General features: G+C 45.6%; 1 protein-coding gene across 3 annotated transcripts in view; it reads right to left on the bottom strand.

Annotated features, from left to right (window-relative positions):
- The window catches only part of KCNA5 (potassium voltage-gated channel subfamily A member 5), a 28,050-nt gene that overhangs the window by 1,149 nt on the left and 3,834 nt on the right, over positions 1-23,067 (bottom strand). The window contains exons 2-3 of one of the 3 annotated variants that reach the window (XM_039570425.1): positions 9,868-10,024; positions 9,314-9,372 (exon numbers count right to left, since the gene is read on the bottom strand). The exons of 1 other annotated variant lie outside the window; for it this stretch is intronic. The gene's annotated coding sequence lies outside the window, so the exon portion shown is untranslated. The remainder of the gene's footprint in view (positions 1-9,313; positions 9,373-9,867; positions 10,025-23,067) is intronic. One more of the 3 variants, XM_039570426.1, reaches the window with a different exon arrangement.

Genomic DNA, 23,067 nt, shown 5'->3' with positions numbered 1-23,067 from the left:
ATGGAATGCAAGTGCCCCTTGGTGCTGGGCATCTGCACATGCCACCGACTACTTCGACTGGTCAAGAGACTACTTGCAGATTTCCCCTGCCTTCAGAGCTGAAGCGAGGCCTAAATACTTAAGCCCTTTTCTACTTCCAATCTCCCTCTCTGAAAATATGGACCATAAATATCCTCTCCCAGAAGATTAGTCCTGGAACCTTACTGGGCTTAAAGTTACGTTCAAACAATGTCCTAATAAAAACAAATAGTAAATAAAGTGCGTTCCAAGGACATCAAATCATGATTACAATGACTCCCATTTTTGTAGAACTTCCAAAATAAGTCTTTCTTTCTTTACGCATTGGAAAATAAAAAGCCTTGGTATACAGGAATAAGTTAAATAGATGGGAATATGGAAGTAAAAAATAACAGGAGATTGCTTAAGAAGAGTATTTAAAACCAGAAAAGCTATTCCCAAGTAGCTTCCCAGGCAGCCTCTGTAAGACAAAATAGAAAAGAAAGAAGCAGAAAAAGAGGGATTTTTCAGCTTAGTGGGATCAAAGAAGTTGGTTTCAATGGGGTCTGAAAGGGAGCAAGGAGTACTCTGACCATAACTGCACACCTGAACCACATGATTTTACACACAGACAGCTTAAATCTATCACAATTGAATGGTGCCTTCTTTCAGCATGTGTGCTAATGCTCCACTTCATAAAGCAGCCCTGAAAGGGTAAAGAGGAGAGAGAGCCCTACAAATATTAGTCATTCACACTGTGAGTCCTGCAGCGTGGGGACCACACAGCCACCTCCCTGCCTGCCTCAGAGGGCTGTTCCCCAGTTTTGATAAAGTTTTCCACAGTCTTGAAAGTGAACTTAAGCCCAAAGGTGACTTACATGGAAAAGAAAAAAACAGACCAACGACAAAAAAGCAGCGAAGTGAAATCCTTTGGAAAGGTTTTGAACTGAATATGTGTGAAATGAAATAAACAGTTCTCCGCACCCTGAAATAACAAGGGCAGTTTCTGTCAGAAGAGCTCCCCATGTGTTAATCTGCAGTGAAGCCTCAGTGCCAGAGCTGGCACTCTTTGAAGTTAAAGGAAAAGCTCCTTCTGTCTTTATGGTGCCCAGATTCCTGACTGAATTGAAAAATAACGGAGCAAGAGGCTTCCTAAGCTCCCAAGAGCTCTTTGAAGATCACTGCCCAGTGATTAGAGGAGATGTCAAGGGGACTGGGTTAGAAAGCTCACACTGGCTGAGCTGGAAATGCTCCCTAAAAGGGCTCCTGATTTTGTTGTGAGTGATCTCAGAACAAAGCTCAGCAAATCTGATGGCAGATTTGAGTAGAAAAAGAGAGATCCATTTTGTCAAAATAAAATACTTGGCGCTTTTTTTTTAAATTTTATTTTGCCAATTTCACTTTTCCTTTTTTTTCCCTACAGATTTATGTTAGCTAGAATCAAAGTTGAATTTTATGTGGGTTTTTCATAGTATTTTCATAGTCTTCTCCTTTCTTTTCTCCTTTGGCAGGAAGGAAGAAGGAGAGAGGGGAAAAAAAAGAAGGTTGGAAAATGAAAGGGACTTTACTCATTTAAATTTTGCATAAATCAATTTTTTAGTTGAAGTCAAATTAACTGAAATCAACATTTTCATGTAAACATGAAAAATACAAATGTAGCATTTTGACACTCTTTGATTACATATTTTCTACAGCAGGAACTTCTTGATTAAGAATTTTCAGCCAACTTAAAAGCACAAGTATTAGGAGTCCCTGCAATCTGGCATCCTGAGCCATAATCTTTTTGAGCAGCAGAGCATCTACACTAGAGCAGAGTAGCGCCTGTAATACAAGCGAGGATAACACAGGGTAAGAGATTAATATTCTGCATCATACTGGGCTCTGTTATTTTTATCCTGCTGTTTCCTTCACTCACCATCTCATGACTCACACCCTCCCCACACTGGAATTTCTGCCTCGATCTCCTGGCTCACTGGTGTGTTAGGGAAGACGTGGAGAGCCATCTGGAGAGCACCGCTCCTGCTGGAGCTCCAGGTCGCTCTGGAAAACACAGAGAGGCAGCAGAATTTACTGATTTATCATGCACCTGCACTGGCTGTTGAATCCCTTTAGCAAACTGTCTTCAGCACTTGTGAGGGTTGCAGTTCTTCCTTGTTTTCACAGCCTTAGTGAATCCACTGGATACAAGTCCAAGTTCCAGACAATCTCGTGGAAAGCTGGCACTGCACCAGCCTTTAGTAAAAATACAGGGCTCAGCCTGTGAGGTGAGAAAGGGCTTGTGAGAGGTGAATGTAATTCAAGATGAGTAAAAGAGCTGTTCCCTACACATTTCTTGGTTATCACCTCAGGGATATGGTCCTTGATGCCACACTAGGCAGACCATCCAGGATTGATACTTCCTGAGGCCAAACCACAGTTCCCTGAAGTGGGATGGGAAGGTCACAGGAGGAATTAGATGTTTAAATCCTTACTAATTGCACATATAGCTACCGTGATCCCAAAGGCGGAACATATGAACCCCAGTACAGTCTGCTGCTGTAGAACCCTGCACTCACACTTCCCAGTGGATTCAGTTCCCCAAGTGCCTGAACTCTGCCTTCTCTTTACATCCAGAAGTAGCATGGAGTTTGCTAGTTAGGAACTTAAATTCTACCTCCTCCCAGAAATGAGTCTGATCAGAGGAAGCATAATTATTTTCTCTTACCTTCCCATTGAGTGGTAAGAGCCCCTGCTCAAGAATCACAATTCTCTCCCTTCCCTGTATCTGAACTTCCATCTCCACCTTCCTGAGGGCATTTTCTAACCAGTCAGCAGCCAAAAGCACAGAAGGTTCACTCTTTATATGAACAAGCAAATATTCCCTGGGCTAGAGGGAGTACTTTAGGCAGCAATTGGACACCATATCACCCTTCAAAAAAAAATATCATACCAGAAAATGACCTCTAAATCTCACTCTAGAAGACGTTTCCTCCTTTTTTGCCCTGCCACTTTCAAAAATGAACTTCATTGAAAGGTGTCAGAGAAGCTTTGTCCACAGAATGTTTACATCTTGCCAAAAAAAGGTGTTTATCTTGGGAAGGGGGGAAAAAAATCCTAACTCAGTAGCAAGATTCCCCTCATGCAGGTAGTGAAGCAATGGGCTCTCCAGGACCTTAGGATGTGTCTAGCCAAAGTAATCCCCTTTTTTGTTGAGGAGGCAGGTAGGAGTCAGCTTGGTTCTGGAGTCAGTTTAGCAGAAGGATCATTTGTGTTATTCCAGCTTTCACAGGCAAACATAGCAAAGGATGTCAAATAGCCCTTTCTCACAACCTTTTAGATCCTCTGGCCTCCTGCTTTTTCTTTTTTCTCCCATCTGGCTCTCCAGGTAACACTGGAAAACACAAAGCATGTTTTATTTTTGTGGATGTTTTACTCTCCAGATTTGCCCTGGGTCAAACTTCCTACTCGGGTCACATCAACTCAAGTCCTTCACATGGACTGCTGATGATGACTCAGAGCAGTCAATGAGCCTTTTGTTGGTGAAACAACCTCATCCAGCAGAGACTTTGTAGCTCAGAACCCAAACACCAGCTCAAGCCACCCGTCACATGCTCTGCCCTCTCCTCTTTTGCCTTCCCAACATAACTGGCTGCCTGGAGGGGGGCAGATGTGCATGATGGAGCAGGAAGGCTGACGGCTTCCACGCCACATCCAAATGTCAGGTCTCCCCTGAATCCAAAGGGCAGAAGCTTCCCTCAGTCCACCCTCAGTCTAGAAATGTGATTTCAACACAACAGTCATGCCCTTCCTCTCAGACAATTCCTGCAGCTGGAGGATGATCAATGCAAGAGCCCCAGGAGAGGCTGAGGAGGACATGATTGCTGACCTGAAATGAAGCCTGTGCACACTGCAGGAGAAGCTTCCACTAAAATCTCTTCCACTGGAGTCAGCACCTCAGGACAACAAATGCTGCTGCAGTTTGAAAGACGATTACTGAAAAAAAAATAATAAAAAAAACCTAAAGGGAATTGGAGCAGCCAGAGAAAACCTTGTTAATGCAGCAGTGTCCTGCTGTGAGCTTTCTATTTAACAGAGAGGCTCTTGGTACTACTGAGTTAAATAAGTTTTTGCTGTCAAACACCTGTCAGCAGTCCTTTAGAGTAAGGTTTGTCCTGAGCTGCAATCTCCTGTTCTGAACCTGTCTTTGCCTGCAGCTGTTCTAAGTGGACTCTAAGAATCAAGAGGAACCCTTTCCATATCTTACCTTTCAACTCTGTCTTATCACCTGAGGTGCACAAAAGGTCAGGAAAGGACATAAAAATATCTCAAAGAGGGCACCAAGAGGGTGGTGACAGGCCCTCTTCAGTGGTGCCCAGCGACAGGACGAGGAGCAATGGCCGTAAACTAAACACAAGAAGTTTCCCCTCAACATGATGAAGAACTTCTTTCCATTGAGGGTGGCAGAGCACTGGAACAGCTTCCCAGGGAGGGAATGGAGTCTCCCTCTGGAGACATTCTAAACCCACCTGGAAACATTCCAAACCCACCATCCAGGTGGGTGTTCCTGTGTCACCTGCTCCAGGTGACCGTGCCTGGTTGGAATGGATGATCTCCAGAGGCCCCTTCCAGCCCTAAGGATTCAGTGAAAGCAATCACTCAGAACAGTCAGGAAATGACTTGCAAAGAGCAGCTTTCCTTTCACACTGAGTTGCTCTCTGCACTTCCTCCCACTCCCCTCCTCCAAACAAAAGGAAAGGAAGATGCAGGGACACTTTTGTGGTCAGCTGGAACATTGGATAGAGCAAAGCGAGGGACTTTGTCCATGAACTGTTTTTTTTCTGGAGGATTGTTAGGTGCTTGGAAGATACATTTTTCATGGAAGTGTTCCTGATTCAATCCAGAGTTCTCTGGCAAAGGTTTCGTCAACCATATGGGAGATGAACTCTTTGCCACCTCTCACAGACAGTAACTTCCAGGAGAGGCTGAGGAGGAGGCCTTCCTACAAGCTGGAGCAGGGTGGTTCATTTTACGCAAGATTTTAAATATTCCAGAAAAAAAAAAACCACCTAGTGTGATTTTCTTCTAGTGACTCAGAAGACAGAGATGCAATCCAGAAGGCAAACTAAATACTGAAATGTATATAACCACTGTAATTTCCAGAGAGCAATGATCAAAATTGCCTCATGTCTGTACACTGCATTCCGTGGAACTCAGTCTTCATGGCAAATGGATGCCTACTATTGGATAAAAATGTCATCTGGCACTGAAAACAGCAAAGAAGGATGGTAGTTCCTCGCTCAGAGCATCACTGAAAAGCACTTAAAATCACTGATGTAAGATTAAAGCCTTAAAAATAAAACCACATCATTAAAGAGCAGGAATTTTGCCTTGAACGTGAAATGTCACCAGTTTCAAGACAAATACAGTTCTATATTTGGAACAAGAATTAATGGGAAAGGAATCTGAAAAACCCAAACATCACTACTTGATCTTTCGGCACGAGAAACGTGTGAGATATTTCTCCATCTCACAAAGAGTTTCTGTCCTAAGAGGAAAGGTTCACAGTTTGCTTTTTTAAGAAACTACAAGTCTTGTACTTTCTAGTATTAACTGATTTATGCAAATTTTATACTTATCCTGTCCATGAATTAATGAGTTGCCAATCTCGCTGTATTTTCAGTCAGATCAGCACCAGGTGGAGAGCAGACTTGCTTAATAAGGGGTTTTATCGAAAGAGTAATTCAGCAAACATACATCAGAAATCCAGTGTCAATACTGACAAGCCTAACAAACTTTCCTAAGGAACCACCCAATTCTGTGGGGGCTGGATTCAGTTTTAAGTTCTTGGCAGAGATCAGTAACCTCTACTTGAACCGTGCTGTCCAAAATGTCTAAACTGAGCCCTGAGCTCAGTTCTGACCCCCACCAAGTCAGTGGCACCACACCAAGTGTCTTCCACTGCATCAGGACTGTGACTTAACTGTTTTTAAGCCAGACACTGGCAATTACCCAAAGTGCACCCTTTGGCTGCCATGGCAAGGTCTGGATTAACTCTTTCATCTCCAGCTTAATTAGATCACCCTTGATACATTCAGCAGTATGAGAGCAATCTTTCTGTGGCACTGCCTTTCCTCTGTTCCTGCTCCTACACAGGCTCTGTGGGCACAGACTTTATCTCTGTGAACTGGGAATGTAGCCCAGGAGCAGCTTCCCATCAGAAAAACACAGGCTTTACTGAAACAACAGCAACTCCCCTCATAAAATGCAGCATCAGGTCAGGTTTGCCTATGACAAAGGCAAATTGAGGCTGGCACAAGGCAGTGTTGAGTCTGACAGTGTGTGACTTCCACAGGTGTTGCTCGAGCTTGTGGGAGGTGTTGCTCTGACTCATGGAGGCTGTCAGAACTAACAGGGCAGCTTGGTGAGGCAGTCTTGCTAATGACTCTGGTGGTTGTATGAAGAACTAAGCCATTCACAAACAGAAAAGGAGCAAAAGATGTTTCAGGAGAGGGCATGGGGGCAGCCACAACTCCTCTGGGCAACTGGGCCAGGGCCTCACCACCCTCAGAGGGAAGAATTTCTTCCTAATACCCAATCTAAACCTGCTCTCTGTCAGGGTGAAGCCATTCCCCCTTGTCCTGTCACTCCATTTGTAAAAAATTCCTCTGCCCCTTTATCCCTTCAGGTACCGAAAGGGATTTCTTCCTGTGAAGCCTGCACCTGCTTCAAGAAAGGCTGAATGTCCCCTCTCAGTGAGTGACACACTAGGTGCAATCATGGGAGAAGACCAGGCAAGGCTCCCTGGCAGTTGTGTTCGACTGAGTATCTAAATTTTCTTTGGAAAAATAGAAATGAGACAGAGTAGCCTGCAAATGCTCAATTCATTTAGAGTAGCTGGGACAAAAAGAATGTTGAGATCCTTCAGAGAAAGAGGAAAAAGCTGGGTGAACACACAGCAAAATGGCCAATAAAACTTGCAGCTGCATAACGTGTAAGAAAAAATCCTCACATGTATCACAGAGATCTAAACATTTGTCTTCTGAAAAAACATGTTCTCGGTATTTGTAGTGATGCTGGTCAACAAGAAGCCAGCCCAGATTAAATCTGAATCAGCCTGACACTTAACCAACAATGAATATTCAAGAGACCTGGCTGCCACCACTTCGGGTCAGTGCTCTAAATTCTACCTGTGAGAGACCAGCAGTGAAGTTTCACTACCTGCAAAGTGAAGGCTTGTGTTCACTACACAGGGTGCAGCCAAAGCTGTAATGGTGACAGGGTGCATGAGTAAAAGAGAGTGAAAATATCATCTTTACTGCAATCTGTGGATCAGCCCATTTTAGGATCCAGCTTTAGGTGCTGGAGTTTAAAACTGAATAGGAAGCCTTACAGGAGATGTGTGAATGATCCACAGCAGAAAATTTAAAAGCAGGGGAAAGTAATTACTTTTAAACACAAGATGTAATTAGGCTATGGAACTGAGTGACACAGGTAATCAGAGAAGCCAAAAACTTAACTGGATTCCAAAGGGCCAGCACACTGAAGGGAATATCCAGATTCTAAACTACAGAAGATAAAATCATGGAATAGATTGCTATTCCAGCTATCTTTTCAAATAGTAAGTACTAATTTGGCAAGGTCTTTACACATCAGTTCAGCACTTGCAACCCCTCAGTTAAGTTTTCTTAGGGGGAGTCCAAAAGTCCCATTTGCCTTGAATTGTTCCTACCTTCTCCAGCTCCATTTTTTCCAGCTTAAGCATTATGGACTGACAGTGACACCCAGCCTTATATAAGAGACCACAGAAACAGACTGATTCATAATTTAGGCTCCAAGCTGACAGTGAGGAATAATTGACTCATCCTGCTCCTTTTCCAAAGTGATTCTTGCCACTAGTTCAAAACACAGCTGAGACCGACCCTTACTCCATCCACCTAGCAGTGGGAAAGTACCAAAAACAGCAGCAGTGCTATTTCATGCTCTCTCTGTCTGCTGAAGCCAGTTGCAAAATATCCATTCAATTCTACAGCACAACAGATCTTCAGAGTCCAAATATAATTTGAATCAGGTAAGGGTGGAGTGGGCATCTCTCTGGTCAAAATTCCAGTCTTAGAATCATGGAACGGTTTGAGTTGGAAGGGACCTTAAAGATCATCCAGTTCCATCCCCCTGCCATGGGCAGGGACACCTTCCACTATCCCAGGTTGCTCAGAGCCCCGTCCAACCTGGCCCTGGACACTGCCAGGGATGGGGCAGCCACAGCTTCTCTGGGAAACCTGTGCCAGGGCCTCACCACCCTCACAGGGAAGAATTTCTTCCCAATATGCAATCTAAACCTGCTCTGTCAGTGTGAAGCCATTCCCCCTTGTCCTGTCACTCCAGGCCCTTGTCAAGAGTCTCTCTCCATCTTTCCTGTGGGCTCCCTTCAGGCTCTGCAAGGCCACAATGAGGTCACCCCAAAGCCTTCTCTTCTCCAGGCTGAACAATCCCAGTTCTCTCAGCCTTTTTGTATGGCTCTTTATCATCCCCACCCTGGACTGATCCTAGGGGTTAGTGCTCTGCAGCTAAGAATGGTACAGGTTTTGTATCCCTTATAGGATTAAGTTACTCTTCATTCAATGCCTATGAAATTTGGTAACAGCTATGACATAACTGGTACTGAGCAGCACAGGTCACCCTCCATGCCACCTGTACTTCACCATGGGTGATACTGATGGCCCTCAACACCCACACAGGATAAAAGGAATGCATCAAAAAAATGTTGCTCAGCACCTTGTTGAAGTGTTCCCTTTGTGTACAGCAAATTATGGAGATGGCATCTCTGTTTGCAATAACTTCAGTGTCCCCCCTGACTTCTGAGATGACTTTTAACAATGGGGATTGTCTACCTAGGAAAAAGCCATCTGTGTCCTGGGTAGTCCCTGCACAGCCATTCTCCTTTCAAATAATAAAGATGAAATTTGTTTTAGTATTCCCAAGTGGACTCAGTTACACATAAGTCAGGCCTACCCTTATTCCAAATGTGATTATCCACAAAGGAGTGTGCAACATTTTGAGTCATCATAATCAAGAACTAATTTTTTCTAATATCCATTCAGATTACACTTCCCAAGTGTTCCCACGTAGGTGAAGCCATGAAGCTTTAGGAAAAAACCTCTTTCCAATCTCTGGGCATTCTCTACAGAAGAAAACTTGGTGTAAATTCTCGCCTGTAAAATCTGAAGAGCCACAGTACTGTCCCTGTTACATGCACTGCCTTTTCCCCAAACAAATGTAGCAGGAGCAAAATAGGCCAAAAATCTGCAACAGAAACTGCAAGATGATTCTCAGAACATACCTGTGTTGTGGCAATGCCCCAGATACACTTCTGTTCCCAAATACCTTTTGATTTATCACCTAGGGTACAACAAAAGGTAAGGCTCAATTATTGGGGAATTCTCCTTTTCTTTTTTCTCTTTTCTTTTTTTTTTTTCCTTTCTGGAAAATATGCTTTTGTAAGATATTTCTTGCTTTTAGCCTGTGTGCTTGTAGCATTATTTTGAAAAGCCACTGGGCAGATGGTCCCCAAATGTGAGTTAATAACTTGTAGGTAGCTTTTGGGGAAGCTTTTTGAAATCCCTTCATGCAAAATGATTTCACGAACTGCCTGCACGCTGTTCTTTGGCCATTTGAACAGACTATTTCAAAATGGTCAAGAGAAAAAATGGCAGATTACGTCCCATTTGTTTTGCAGCAGGCTGCTACATTTATTTTACCGTGGTAGAAGACCAGAAAGGGAAAATTAAGCACGTACAAGACTTTCACTGAAGATTTTTCTAGACCCTGAAAGCCATGACAGGCTTCAAGGTGAGGATGTCTGGGCCTCTGCCCCTCTACTGCAGCATTTCTTACCTTTCAAAATAAGGTTGCTTTTAGAGAGAGCAGCACAGGCTGAGTGTTCAGGAACCATGAGTCAGACTTCACAGCATCATAAGGTTAATGTAAAAATCAGATTTCAAACAGGAGGTTCTTCCTGCTCACCACTGGTTTGGTAGAGATACTGCGTGCTCTGCATGGTATAAAGTTAAAAGTGTTTTAAGTGGCTGGTCTGGCAAGAATTTCATCATCGGTTTTGAACACATTCCAACAAAAATCCATCACTGCATCGATGACAAAATTCTGCAGCCTTTCTTAACAATGGCAGCACATCAAATGCCTTCTGATCCTCACCCAGATCTGCCTCTGTGTGAACCAATCAAGCATGACTGCCCTCTCTCCAGGGTGATGTGTAACTTTAGAAAATAGAACCGAAAAATAGAGTATTTTCAGTTGGAAAGGCCCAACTCTCTGAGCACTCCTCTCCCAGTGTATATTGTGCCCAGCATTCCTCTGTTCCAGGTGCAGAATCCAGCATTTGTTGTTGTTAAATTTCACCCCATGGCTCACAGCCCAATGCTCCAACCTAGCAAGGCCTCTTGGCCCTGAAGAGAGTCAACAGCACCTCCCAGTTTGGTGTCACCAGCAAATTTCTCATGGCGTGTTCGACTCCTGCATCCAGCTTGTTGATAAATAATTGAACAGGACTGGCCCTAGATTTGAACCCTGAAGAAACAAGGCCCAAGATATAAAAAACCATCACCTCAGAGCCCCAGGTTGATAGTTACAGCAAGTGGTACTTTTTCCTCAAGCACAGCAAACTCTCCCACCATAATGGACCAGGAAGTAACACTTCTATCTTGACAGGGCCAAAGTTTTGAGGACAAAGAGCAGGTCTGAAATGTACTTTCTTCTCAGAAATCACACATTGCTAATAGATATGTACCTATATTTTCTTTTTCAAACCTTCAGCTGCCTTGCAGCTCACAGAGAGCCAATCCACGTGGGCTACGAGCCACATTTTAGATGGCATCATTGAAAGGGCCTCATCCAGAGAATCAGTGATGAGCACAGTCTAAGAATGTAAGCAAAACTGATTGCATTGGCTAGACCAGAAGGGTAAAGTCTGGCGACCAGAGTGATAAACATGATGGTAAACAACTTTACAGTTTCATGTTAGCTTATGTCTATGAAATATGTGGGGATAAAGTGTGGCCACATGGTCCTTCAGGTTAAGGTATTGGCCTCCCCATCAGGACATGGGCCCTACTCTTCTGCAGCCCAGCACTGTGGGATCTGGGAAAGTTATCTAGAGCTCACTCCTGCTTTTCAGTTCCAGTCTTAACATGGCATAGTGATAATGCTTTGCTTTCCTTCCTGTCCATTCTCAATTCAGTCCAGAAGTCCTACAGTAAAAGCCACCAGTATGGAAATTGGGTAGGGAAGAATCAACCAACTCTTTTGCAGTGTCTCATGCCTTGAAAAGCAAATAAAATTAGGTATTTCTCAGCTCCAGGAGGTAAAGGAGCTGCAGACAGTACTGATCCTGTGCAGGTTTCCTAAAGGAGGACTTAAACCCAGTCTATTTAAAGTCCAATAGTAAAGATCCATTCTTCTTGTAAACTATTCCCTTCTAAAGCGTTCCCTCTCGTCCTGCTGCCTCTCCAACATCACCAGTGCAGTGCAGCAGAAAAGGATACGAGCTTTAAACTCAAGGTTTTCTCTCCTCAGCGAGGGAGGGAGGGATGAAGGCAGGCAGGCAGGAAGGCAGGCAGGCAGGAGGAAGAAGGCAGGCAGGAGGAAGGAGGGGAAGGAGGAGGGAGGCAGAAGGAGGGAGGGAGGAAGGAGGAAGGGAGGGAAGGAAGGAGGAGGAAGGAAGGAAGGAAGGAAGGAAGGAAGGAAGGAAGGAAGGAAGGAAGGAAGGAAGGAAGGAAGGAAGGAAGGAAGGAAGGAAGGAAGGAAGGAAGGAAGGAAGGAAGGAAGGAAGGAAGGAGGAAGGAAGGAAGGAAGGAAGGAAGGAAGGAAGGAAGGAAGGGAGGAAAGAAGGAAGGAGGGAGGGAGGAAGGGAGGGAGGAAGGGAGGGAGGGAGGAGGAAGGGAGGAGGGGAGGGAGGGAGGGAGGAGAGGGGAGGAAGGGAAGGGAAGGAAGGAGAGGAAGGAAGGAAGGAAGGAAGGAAGGAAGGAAGGAAAGGAAGGAAGGAAGGAAGGAAGGAAGGAAGGAAGGAAGGAAGGAAGGAAGGAAGGAAGGAAGGAAGGAAGGAAGGAAGGAAGGAAGGAGGAAAAAGGAAGGAAGGAAGGGGGAAGGAAGGGGAAGGAAGGGAAGGGAGGAAGGGAGGGAGGGAGGAAGAGGGGGGAGGAAGGAGGGAGGAAGGGGAGGGAGGGAGGGAGGGAGGGAGGGAGGAATTCGGAAGGAATTCGGAAGGAATTCGGAAGGAATTCGGAAGGAATTCGGAAGGAAGGAAGGAAGGAGGAAGGAAGGAAGGAAGGAAGGAAGGAAGGAAGGAAGGAAGAAGGAAGGGAGGAAAGAAGGAAGGAAGGAAGGGAGGGAGGGAGGAAGGGAGGGAGGAAGGGAGGGAGGGAGGAAGGGAGGGAGGAAGGGAGGGAGGGAGGAGGAGGAAGGGAGGGAGGGAGGGAGGAAGGAAGGAAGGAAGGAATTCGGAAGGAAGGGAGGAAGGAAGGAAGGAAAGGAAGGAAGGAAGGAAGGAAGGAAGGAAGGAAGGAAGGAAGGAAGGAAGGAAGGAAGGAAGGAAGGAAGGAAGGAAGGAAGGAAGGAAGGAAGGAAGGAAGGAAGGAAGGAAGGAAGGAAGGAAGGAAGGAAGGAAGGAAGGAAGGATCTGCCTCAAGATACATGGCACTGTTTGCCTTATTTCTAAGCACAGCTCTGCTTCTTGCTGTTATCCTGTAAATCCAATCTAATCAGCATCTGCAGCACTTCGGAGAAGTCTGGAACATACCACGGTCTCTCCTGTGTTGATAGAGCGACAGCTTAGGACAGCTCATGCCACAGCTTTTGCCTAACAGAAGCAGTTTTAATTCCAGTCTTTCTTTCCCCCATGCAGCCAGCTACCTTTCCAAAAGCTGTAAAAATAAGTTATCTTCTTCAAGGCCAGTGTCCTTTGGCCAAATTCGGTTGGAAATGGCTAACAAGTTCAAAAATTACTGATGGACAAAAGAGTGACTAAAAAACCACCAAACCCTTCTCCAGACTGAACCCAGCTCAGTCCACTTCTGTCTGCAGAGCTGATATAAACCTGTTTCTGTGGTGCTCCCCAGAACCAACCACGTGTGAAAATAGCTGTACCTAAACTTTCTGCTAAGGCCACGGCGTCCCTGTGTGGGGAATCATCCCCAACATGAGCCAGCCCTGCAAGGCCTGCCAACACCAGAACATGTGCTCCATGGCACGTACTGGCATCACCAGCAACCCTGCTGAAGGTGCATCCAACTCCTGCATCCAGGTGGCTGATAAATACGTTGAAGAAGACTGGCCCTGTTCAATAGGGAGCACTGGGCACAGCCACATCCACTCGGCCTGGAGTACAGAAGTTGGGAGGGATGATGATGATGAGGCAGAGCCTGCTGAGCCTGCAGAAGAGAGAGAGGGATGGGCGAAGGATGGTGTGCACAAAAGTGCCCTGCCACTGTCCAGGGATGGCTGATGTGCCCACCAAAGCTGGAGGAGAGCCGTGCTGGCTCTGTGGAGCACCGAGCCAGGGCCAGCTCAGCACATCTTGATCTTCCCCATGCCAAGAGGCTCCCGGGCAGCAGGGCAGGCTCAGCACGGACTCTGCTGGAGCTGCAGGACCCTGCCACTCCCTGAGCGCTGCCTAGCCTCAGTGAAAAGCACCAGCTCCAGGCTCCTACCGAGATCCAGAGCCAGCAACTCAGCAGGGGCTGCCTGTAGCCCTGGCTAGAGACAGAGCCGGTCTGTTGCCATGCTGCACCCTCAGAGCACGTCCTGCACTGGCTGAACCCCTGTGCCACCCGCTGCTCGCTCAGTGTGAGCCTGCGATCTGCTAACAAGGCATTTGCTCTGACGAGGCAGCAAACACGAGCCCCCCACAGATCCTATAAAAATTGCTGACATTCACAGAACCGCGAATCAGCTGCACTCATCCTCCAAATTCCACCACCTCGCCGGGAATTAGAAAGCTGCAGGTTTGGTTCACTGCAAACAGGCTCAGATCTATGCTATGTCTTGTCCCAGTCATGTCAGCACCAAACTGGAAGGAACAGCCACAGGGCAGGCAGATTTGTCTGCACCACTTTGTTACCTTCACAGTTAAACCTTGGAAAATCCACTTTTTGCCAGGAACTTTTCCTGTTGCTGTTCCTCCCTTTGGAAAAGATGCTAAATGGCTGTTTGTCATCTGATCAGAAAGGGGAATTGAATATTGCCTGGCTGAGTCACAGACTGCTGAAATTCACTCCTGCCCTCTCCCTAAATTGAGAAGGCATGTCTGGCACACACCTGAGTAAGACACTTTATGAGTAAGGCTTCTTCTCAGTACAGGTACCTGGCTCATGCTTCCTATACAACAGAGACTAAAACTTTACAAAATCAGCCATGGGCAGCACTCCCAGGATATTTTTCCATTTGCACATATTTCTAAAAATGTCAACACCAGTCTAACCATTCTCATCTGGGGAGCCTGACATCAGATGTACATTAGCCTGGGAAAAAAAAAGTCCAAACTGCAAGCCCCTTCTAAAAAGGAAAACAAATTCAAAGTATGTTACACTGGCTCCTGCCTCTGGGCTCTCTGCAAACGAGAGGAGGAAATTTTACAATGTGATTTTACACCCATGACAATTCAATTAGAAAATCAGACAAAGGAATGGGCATGGGTTTTACAGGGATGAGACATGGGTGATATGTGAGATTCCTGTTCAGGCCTGATTTCCTGTTTGTTTGGGTTTGCTACCCAACAGCAGACAAAAAAAAGTCCCAGGCAGGACCTTAAGAGCTATGTGCAGTCCTGGAATGAAATCCAGACAGCTAAACAACACTGCATCTGACTGTGGGAGAGCTTCCCTGGGGAGAAAGCATTTTGGCTTGAGCATTTTTTTCCAGTCATCAGCCTCTGATTATTTTCTCTTCCAAATTCGGGCCCTTCACACCCCTCCCCAGCATCACCTGCCTTGCCTGAGAGAAGAGTACAGCTGAGACATGCCATGCTACCATTTGGCCACTCTGAGTCCAGGCAAGAAGTGATGTTGTTTCCACACCATGCCCACAGCACATACTGTCAGCATTCCCTCACTGTTAAGAGAGATCTCCATTTAATTTGGGCTGCCAGGAGTCAAGCAAAACAAAGGATATGACTGCAGAGCTCAAGTCTATCTGAGCAGGATTCCTGGAATGGAATCCAGTTGACTTCAGTAGGACTAATCTACAGCTACAGAGTGAACAGAGTGCAGGGTGTGCTTCTGAAATATTTTAAATATACATTTCCACGAATGCTGCAAAAATGACTTTACAACTGCTCTCCCTCGGGGAAATAATTAGAAAGCCCTCCTCCCCTTACTGGCTCTGATGATGATTGCATCTGCTCACCTCCAAGATGTGTTTGGCACCTGAATTACACTTTTGCTTTCTTGCAAATCTTCATGTTTTCTACATGTGCATTTTCACTATGTGTCCTGCCTCTAAATATTAACTCATAAATACAATAAGCAGCATTTTCAGCCTTACTTATTGAAACAGACCTCAAGGAGTGATACCCTGACACAAAAAGTTCCATCACTTTTTCCCAGGTGGTGCACCTCAGCATTCCAAACTCCACAGTTCTGGTGGTCTTTTCTGTATGACACCCACACTAAACCACGTGCCCACTCATCTGCTGAAGGAAAAATCCCATCAATAGGTTCACCTGTCCTTAGTGGTCCCTTCAGAGGGACTTACTTCTCACCCCCCTCTTGGAGTGGTTGACAGCATCAACATCTTAAACTACTGTAGTTAGAGCTGCCAAGACCCATGGATTACAGGAGAGATTTAAAATGGAAGTTTACTTCTAGACATGCACCCTTTCTTCTCCCTCTCACTGAATTTAGCTCATGTTCCAGTCCCTGGGGACCCCTGGCATGTAGGCTCACCTTGAAGCCACAGAAGAATTCTAGTCCTGGTCCACTTCCTGCCTGTGCTGGGTGGTCCGTGGTTTCTTCAGCACTAGAATGCAGTGTGTCCCCACCCCTTCCTTATTTTTTTATAGTTTTTTCTTTTAATTTCAAGTTATTTCATGGTGCATCCTGCTGGATAGCAAGACCAGGGGTTGTGCTCAGCCACCAGGGCCTCAACTGGAATTCTAAGCAGAGTTAGAAGATGCAGTGACTGAAACGCAAGGCACAGCCTACACTAGGGCTGGGCTAGGAAAATCAGGAAAATCAGCCAAAACCCAAAGCAACAGTATCCCCCTCTCACTGTCAGATCCACTTGTGCTCCTCTGCGTGCAGCTGGAAGAGTGTGGTGATTTTTAGTAGAGTTGCATATAGATGAGTGCAGGTGGAAGCAGAATTAGATGAGAACAGATTTTGGCAGGAATAACTGTGCTCAGTGAATAGAGGCTGATTATTGTTTAAGAATGTGCCAACAGGGGGAAATGTGTAAAGCTTTTAAGGTACCCCAAAAATTGCCTGAGGGCAAGAGGCATCAGAACAGGGCTGTATCTACACTTGCCACCTCAAGAGTTTGAGGGAACTGTTCCCAGGAAGTTAATCACAATCAAAGGCTCCTGGCCACACTGGTAAGTCTGTACCCAAGCACTCTCTCCCAAAGTACTTCCTAGGCACGATGTGGGAATGAGCAGAGGCCAGGAAGGGAGCCCAGTAGGCTGAGTGCCGAACACCTTGTTTCAGAGGGAGCCTCTGGCAGCAGGAGCACAGCCTGTCTCCTGCCAGCTGGCCTCAGTGCCAGGGAATGGTCCTGGGCACATTTCATTTTCTAATATAGATGCAGTCAGGATGTCTATGAGAATTTGTATCTCCCCCTCAGTGGAATATCCAGCTTCCTTTTTAAGAACAGAGCTACCCCATTTTCCACTAGCAAGGAGCAGTGCAAATTCTATTTCGAAATGCCCAGGGTTTTCAAGCCTTCCAGAGAGATTTCTCTCTCATGCTCCAGAATTCTGCACTTCTCAGCCTCTGCTCCATTGTCAGTATGTATCACTGAGATGGAGACACTCTGGGAGACAAGTGGGAAACAGGAACCTGACCAAAATTTTGTTGGTTACTGGACCCTACTCCATCAGGCCCGCAGGAAGATGCCAATGCCCGCCTTAGAGCCACACTTCAGCACATTCTCCTAAAGGCAGGTACCTGGGTCCTTCCAATGCACTGAGCAGACTTTTAAAACATGATCCTGTGAGATACTGTGCAGGTATTTTGCCCAGTGGCTGAAATCCAGAAACAACTGTGGGAGCCACCATCCCTTTCTCAGCCAAATGCCCTGATACCTCAGCTGTGGACTCCTGCTCTTCGCTTTGCTCCCTATTTGGCTCAAGGAACACTGTCTCCTTCAAAGCACAGTGGCTAAGCTTAAGCTAGAGGGCATTCCTTCCCAGAACAAGGTTTGTCACCCTCCAGACTCCCTGCTTCTTTGCATCATTCTCTTGCATAATAAAACACCATGTATTTGCACAATAACCTTCCTTTAAACAACCCCCTTGTGCAGCACTACCTTGAAAATTACAGTATTTGCTGAACTGAGAAACTCATACAATTTGCTCTGCAAATTCATGTTAAATGAATCACATTCAATCACACCCCATTAGATATTCAAATCATTTTAAACAAGACAGAGAAAAAAATTATAAGGCTACGTTGCTTAAATAATTCAAATAATTTCTCACCTCCCCAATCACAGGCATTTCTACCTACAATTAAGCAGGGAGGAGGGAGAGGAAGAGGTTTTAAATGTGTTGAACTTGCTTGAGAGAATTAAATAAGGTATAATGTAACTAATCTCTATGAACTGAGGAGAACAAAGCAAGCCCTGGTATGTATCTGTGATAGTTTTTGGGGGAATTACTACATGCTAGGACACCATCACTAGAGTGAAATCATGCAAAGGAAGAAATTCTACCTGCTCCTTGTACACACCAGAGCCTCAGACCAATGCAGTCAATTTAAATCACACCTTTTCCTCCAGCATCTTCCCAGAAACATCAACCCTGACGTGAGTATTTATCATGCAACTGTATCATCATGAGCAGAGCTGCAAGGTTTCATTGCACTCCTTGCCCACAGGAATGAGGAAACCATCACTCCTGGCCAGGGTTGGAGATGGGATTTGAGAGGAGACCATGTATTTCACCATTTATCTCCAAACTGGCTTTGTCAGAAAACTAGAGAAGGTCAGAATTACCACTGTCTCGAGAGGGAAACTATTGCCTGTTTCCACCCAAGGTGGCTTCTCCAGCAACATTCTTTCCAATGTCAATTTTAACACAACACCTGTTTTCCACAAAATTCCAAATGACAATCTCCATGGCACACCATAGTTGAAGCACAGAAATAAGATATATATTTCTTTTTTCTCTTCTTCCTGTCAATCAAGTGTTAAAAACCTACACTGATTTATTTGGAAACATCCCCCTGATGACTGTGAATTACTAATACAGGAGACAACTTGCAGATGACTTTTGGTAAATTTTAAATTCTATCTGGAAAATTATAAATTCTGCAGTAACCATAAAGACTGTGTGCTAGGAAGCCCAGGCTCTAATGAAAACACTTTGCTGCCAGCTAGGAAGGTTATTCATTTTACTATTAGATCAGGTAACTTCTGAGGCATCCACAGCTTCTCTGGGCAACCTGTGCCAGGGCCTCAGCACCCTCACAGGGAAGAATTTATGCCTAATATCCAATCTAAACCTCCTCTCTGTCAGTTTGAAGCCTTCTTTTTCTTTAAACAAGTTGGTATTTCTCTTCACAACTTCTAATTCCAATTAGTTCTTTAGTCATATCATTATCAGCCTTACTTTTTTCCTATTCCAATTAACATAAAACTTCTTATTTCATATTATTTCAATGGGTACTATACCCCCTTTTTTCACAATATTTCATCATACAAATATTAGGTATGTTCTGGTCAATGGGCCCACAGAGTTACTGGAGAATTTCCATGTTTACTCCTCCTATGAGCTGACATGCTGATGTCAGATGGGATGACCCAGGTCTACTGAAGAGTATCAGCACTCTGAGGTCCCAAATTTAGGCCAGAGAAACAGAACTTTAACAAGTTGACAAGGAGAATTGGGGACCAGTTAATGCATACAGAAAGAAAAAAAACCACCAACAAACCACAACCAAACCAACCAAAACCCAAACATTTCAGAAACTACAAAAAGACTAAATGGCACAATCTAAAAAATATTTAGTGGTGCTTTATATAGCATAAGTGTTGGCAGAATGATTTGGGAACAATGATTTTAATTGGTCACAGGCTATATTATTATAAAGACCTTTTCTGTTTCATTTTTTGGACACTTGTAGCTATGGAGTGAGGCTGGTGGTCACACAGTGACATGGCTGAAGCTGCACCAAAGGCAGGCAGATGCTGTTAGAGCTTCATCTCCCAGTTTCCTTGCTGCCCCTCTGTCCTGCATGGGACCAACCTTGTTATTCCCCCACACGCTGCCTGCCACACAACATTCCGATCCCACCACTGGCCAAGTGGCAAGGCCAAAGCCTTGATGAGGTGCTTAAAGCCCTCCTTCCATTATTCCCTAAATCTGGCAGCAACCAGCCTGGAGGCCCCTGCCAAATTTCACTCCTGTTCATGGCATCTTGCTAAATGTCTGGATCAAATGTCAGTGAGGCAGCTTGTCCCTCACCACGGCTCAGTGGCACTGTCACATGCCACTAAACGCTCTCCTCATTTGACCTCACCACCAGCTTCACTGGCACTGATCAGGAAGGAGAATTCCATCACAGAAAAGGTTGTCAGGCATTGGAAAGGGCTGCCCAGGGAGGTGGTGGAGTCACCACCCCCGAAGGTGTTCAAGAAGCAACTGGACGTGGCACTCAGTGCTCTGGTTCAGTGGACAAGGTAGTGATCAGTCACAGGTTGGACCTGCTGACCTTGGAGGTCTTTTCCAACCTCAGTGATTCTGTGACAGGTTTCAGAAGAGCCAGACCTTTTGTGCACACATGCCATCTCCCACGGAGAGTGCTCTGACATGTGCTTTGTTCCCTGATGGGAGGTGAAGGGCAGTGCCTAGAGAATGGCTCAGTGAGTGCACTGCAGCTCGACAGCCCCACCAGCACCACCTCCACCAGACCAGCAGTGTCTGCAGCTGGAGAGGCCAGGGAACAGCCAGCAGAAGTGCCACGTTCTCCTTACAGAGCCCAAATGAAAAGAGCACACAAAAGAGGGGCTTGTTCGTACCACTCAGAGCAGCATTAAGTTCCCTCTGTGTTCAGTGACCCCACCAGATGGGTCACAGTGCACAGCTGCTGGCACCCAGTCCTTGCCTGCAGAGCCACTCACACCCATGCAAGAGACCACAGGGGGAAACTCTCTCTTCCCTCAGATCCACGTTTTAGACCTCCTAGTCCAGCCAAGCCCACTCCTATTTGTGCTTGTGTCCAAGCCCTCTCCCCCTTTGAAAGGCTTGGTCTTCTCTTCCACAGCCTTTTCTTTACCCTGCCTGTACACAGAGCATGGAACAATGGTTCACAGAGCTCCAGGAGATGAATGGTGTTATATAACTGCTTGTTACTGTTTTATCGTTTTTTTAGGATGATGGAAAAGTAAAAGGGAAATGTGGACTCCCCTTGGGGCCAGGCCAAGCAAACTAAATTTACATCACTGGTGACCCAAATGAACATTCACCTCAGGACCCCCAAGAATGCATTTTAGTGCAGTGTCCCCACGTGAGAGCACAAGCCATTAATAACTACAGCATGTGTGGGGTGAGGGAGCTTCCCCGCTGCAGCTCCTAGCCAGACGAGTTTACAAGGAAGTGTTGGTTTGTTGTTTGGCTGGGTTTGCTTGGCGTTTTTTATGTCTGCAATGAGTTGCTATTCATTAAGCTCTGATATCTTGATGCTTTTGATAGGGCAAAGAGGTTTGATTGCGCTTGCTGTTCATTCCAGGTCAGCTAACATAAAATCAATAGTGGTCAGGACATATTTCCTTCTTGTGATGGGCCTGGAAGAGAAAATTCTCTTCCTGTCTCACATTTCCAGGAGCTTTCTTGGAGGGACTCAGTTCTCTCTTACACTCTTTTGCAGCACAAATTTGCATCAGCACATTACGTGACTGTACCACATACCCACATATTAGCCCCAAAATCCAAGGGGAACCAATGGCTCCAAGGTTTCAGCCCAGTTTATAACTCATCTTTAAATAACCACCAGAGAATCAAAGAATACCCCGAGCTGGAAGGGACCCACATGGAACACCCAGGTCCCATTCATGATCTCAAATCTCAAAATCATAAAGATCAGTGCATCTACAACGCCTGCTGTAAGCTGAGTTGCTTGAAGAATGTGTCCATGGTAAATGCTCTGCTGAACTAGGCTCTGACCATGTTTCTTGTCACATTACTCAGTGTTTGGCAGCAGTACCTCTCATTAGAAAGCAAATCCTTTACTGCCCTATAAGCCAGTAGAAGCTATGCATTTATTTTTAAAGGTGTCAAAGCCAAATTTGCCTGAACTCTGCTTAACAACTGTTTAGAAGCCCAAGCCAAACAAATATTTTTAACCATATTTTGAGAATAATTTGTTTTCTTTCTATTGGAAAGTTCTGTTGTTCTGTTATGGAAAAACAGCATATTCAAACTAGAGGTTGAAGAATTACTTGACAAGCTTGCGTGGAACCCTGTGCAGCAGTCAGGGTATTTTGCTCTCACTAGGGTTGGTTTTGGTTGGGACGAACCCTACTCTCAGTTGTAGCAGGGACATATTAGACATTAGAAAAGATTCTTTCCTGTGAGGGTGGTGAGGTCCTGGCACAGGTTGCCCAGAGCAGCTGTGGCTGCCTGGAACCTGGGATAGTGAAAGGTGTCCCTGCCCATGGCAGAGGGTTGGAATGAGATGCTCTTTAAGTCCCTTCCAACCAACACCATTCCATGATCCTATACAATGGAATCCAGAGCTGAATTTTGCAGCCTGGCTCCCGTGGGAAGTTAAAGGCCCTCAGCACCTTGCAGGACTCAGTCCTGTGAGGTACTTCTGCAAACATGAAGTAGGGTTCAACAAGCAGTCATGATAATGTCACAGTTCATGATAATGTCACCATTCAAGATAATGTCACAGTCCACTGCCACTGAGGAGTGAGGATTTCAGTCCTTGCTTCCTCACTTCCCCACACCACTGACCTTCTCCATCCCTTCCTTGCACCAGCTCTGGCACTCGCTTGCTTTCCAAATCACTAATTTGACACAAAAGATCTACCTTGTTGCTGCATTTAATTTCCTGTCAGATGAGTGAGCTCAGGCAGCTCCAGGAAGAGAAGGCAGCACCTGCACTTGTACTTCCACAAGGAGAGAACCAGTTCAGTGCAAGCAACAAAAGGACACACGGTGGGAAGAAGAAAACTGAAAAGGAGGAAGGAAGACCAGGCCTTCCCTTTGTGTCATTAAGATCAACTTCACCCACCCCCATAGCCCTGATCTGCTTTCGTCTACATCAGCTTCCTGCAACAACTGCAGAGCTGTAATCCAGACCCCTAAAATCCTTACACAGGGTTCTAAACAAGTGGCTGTGTGGACACAGTGCCCCTGCTCTGAGGAGCCGACAGCCCAGTTGATGTAACACACAATTGGAAGACCAAACTCTGGTGGTCAGGAAGGTGGGGGTAGTGGTTAGAGAAAGACCACCCCAAAACTTTATCCTGAAAGACTCACTGCAATTGTTTGGTGCTTATTCAGGCGAGTCAGATGGATGTGATCACTGAGAGCAAATCAAACCACTTGTCTGACCAAAAAGCCTTACTCCAAGTCCATCAATGACCTAGATCTCAGCACATGCAGCAGAGTTACACCACTTCTTTGTTTCATCTGAGATTCAGCCTCACCAAAGAGCTGATTCTGCACTTCCCCCTGATGCAACAACTCCCACCAAAGCTCACTGGAGATCTCCCTGAGTCTGGAGTGCAGCTGCACTGGGCGCTTTTCCTGTCAGTCTTGTTTCAAACAGCTCCTCAGCATATTACAGCCTCACTCCCCATTTAAATAAACAAGCAAACAAACCAAGAAACCAGCATCTAAAATCCTAAAATTAATGTGGA

This window comes from Corvus cornix, chromosome 1A, assembly GCF_000738735.6.
Source record: "Corvus cornix cornix isolate S_Up_H32 chromosome 1A, ASM73873v5, whole genome shotgun sequence".
Taxonomy (NCBI): Eukaryota; Metazoa; Chordata; class Aves; order Passeriformes; family Corvidae; genus Corvus; species Corvus cornix.
The sequence above is the reverse complement of the archived record's forward strand: the minus strand, read 5'-3'. Positions and strand labels throughout refer to the sequence as shown.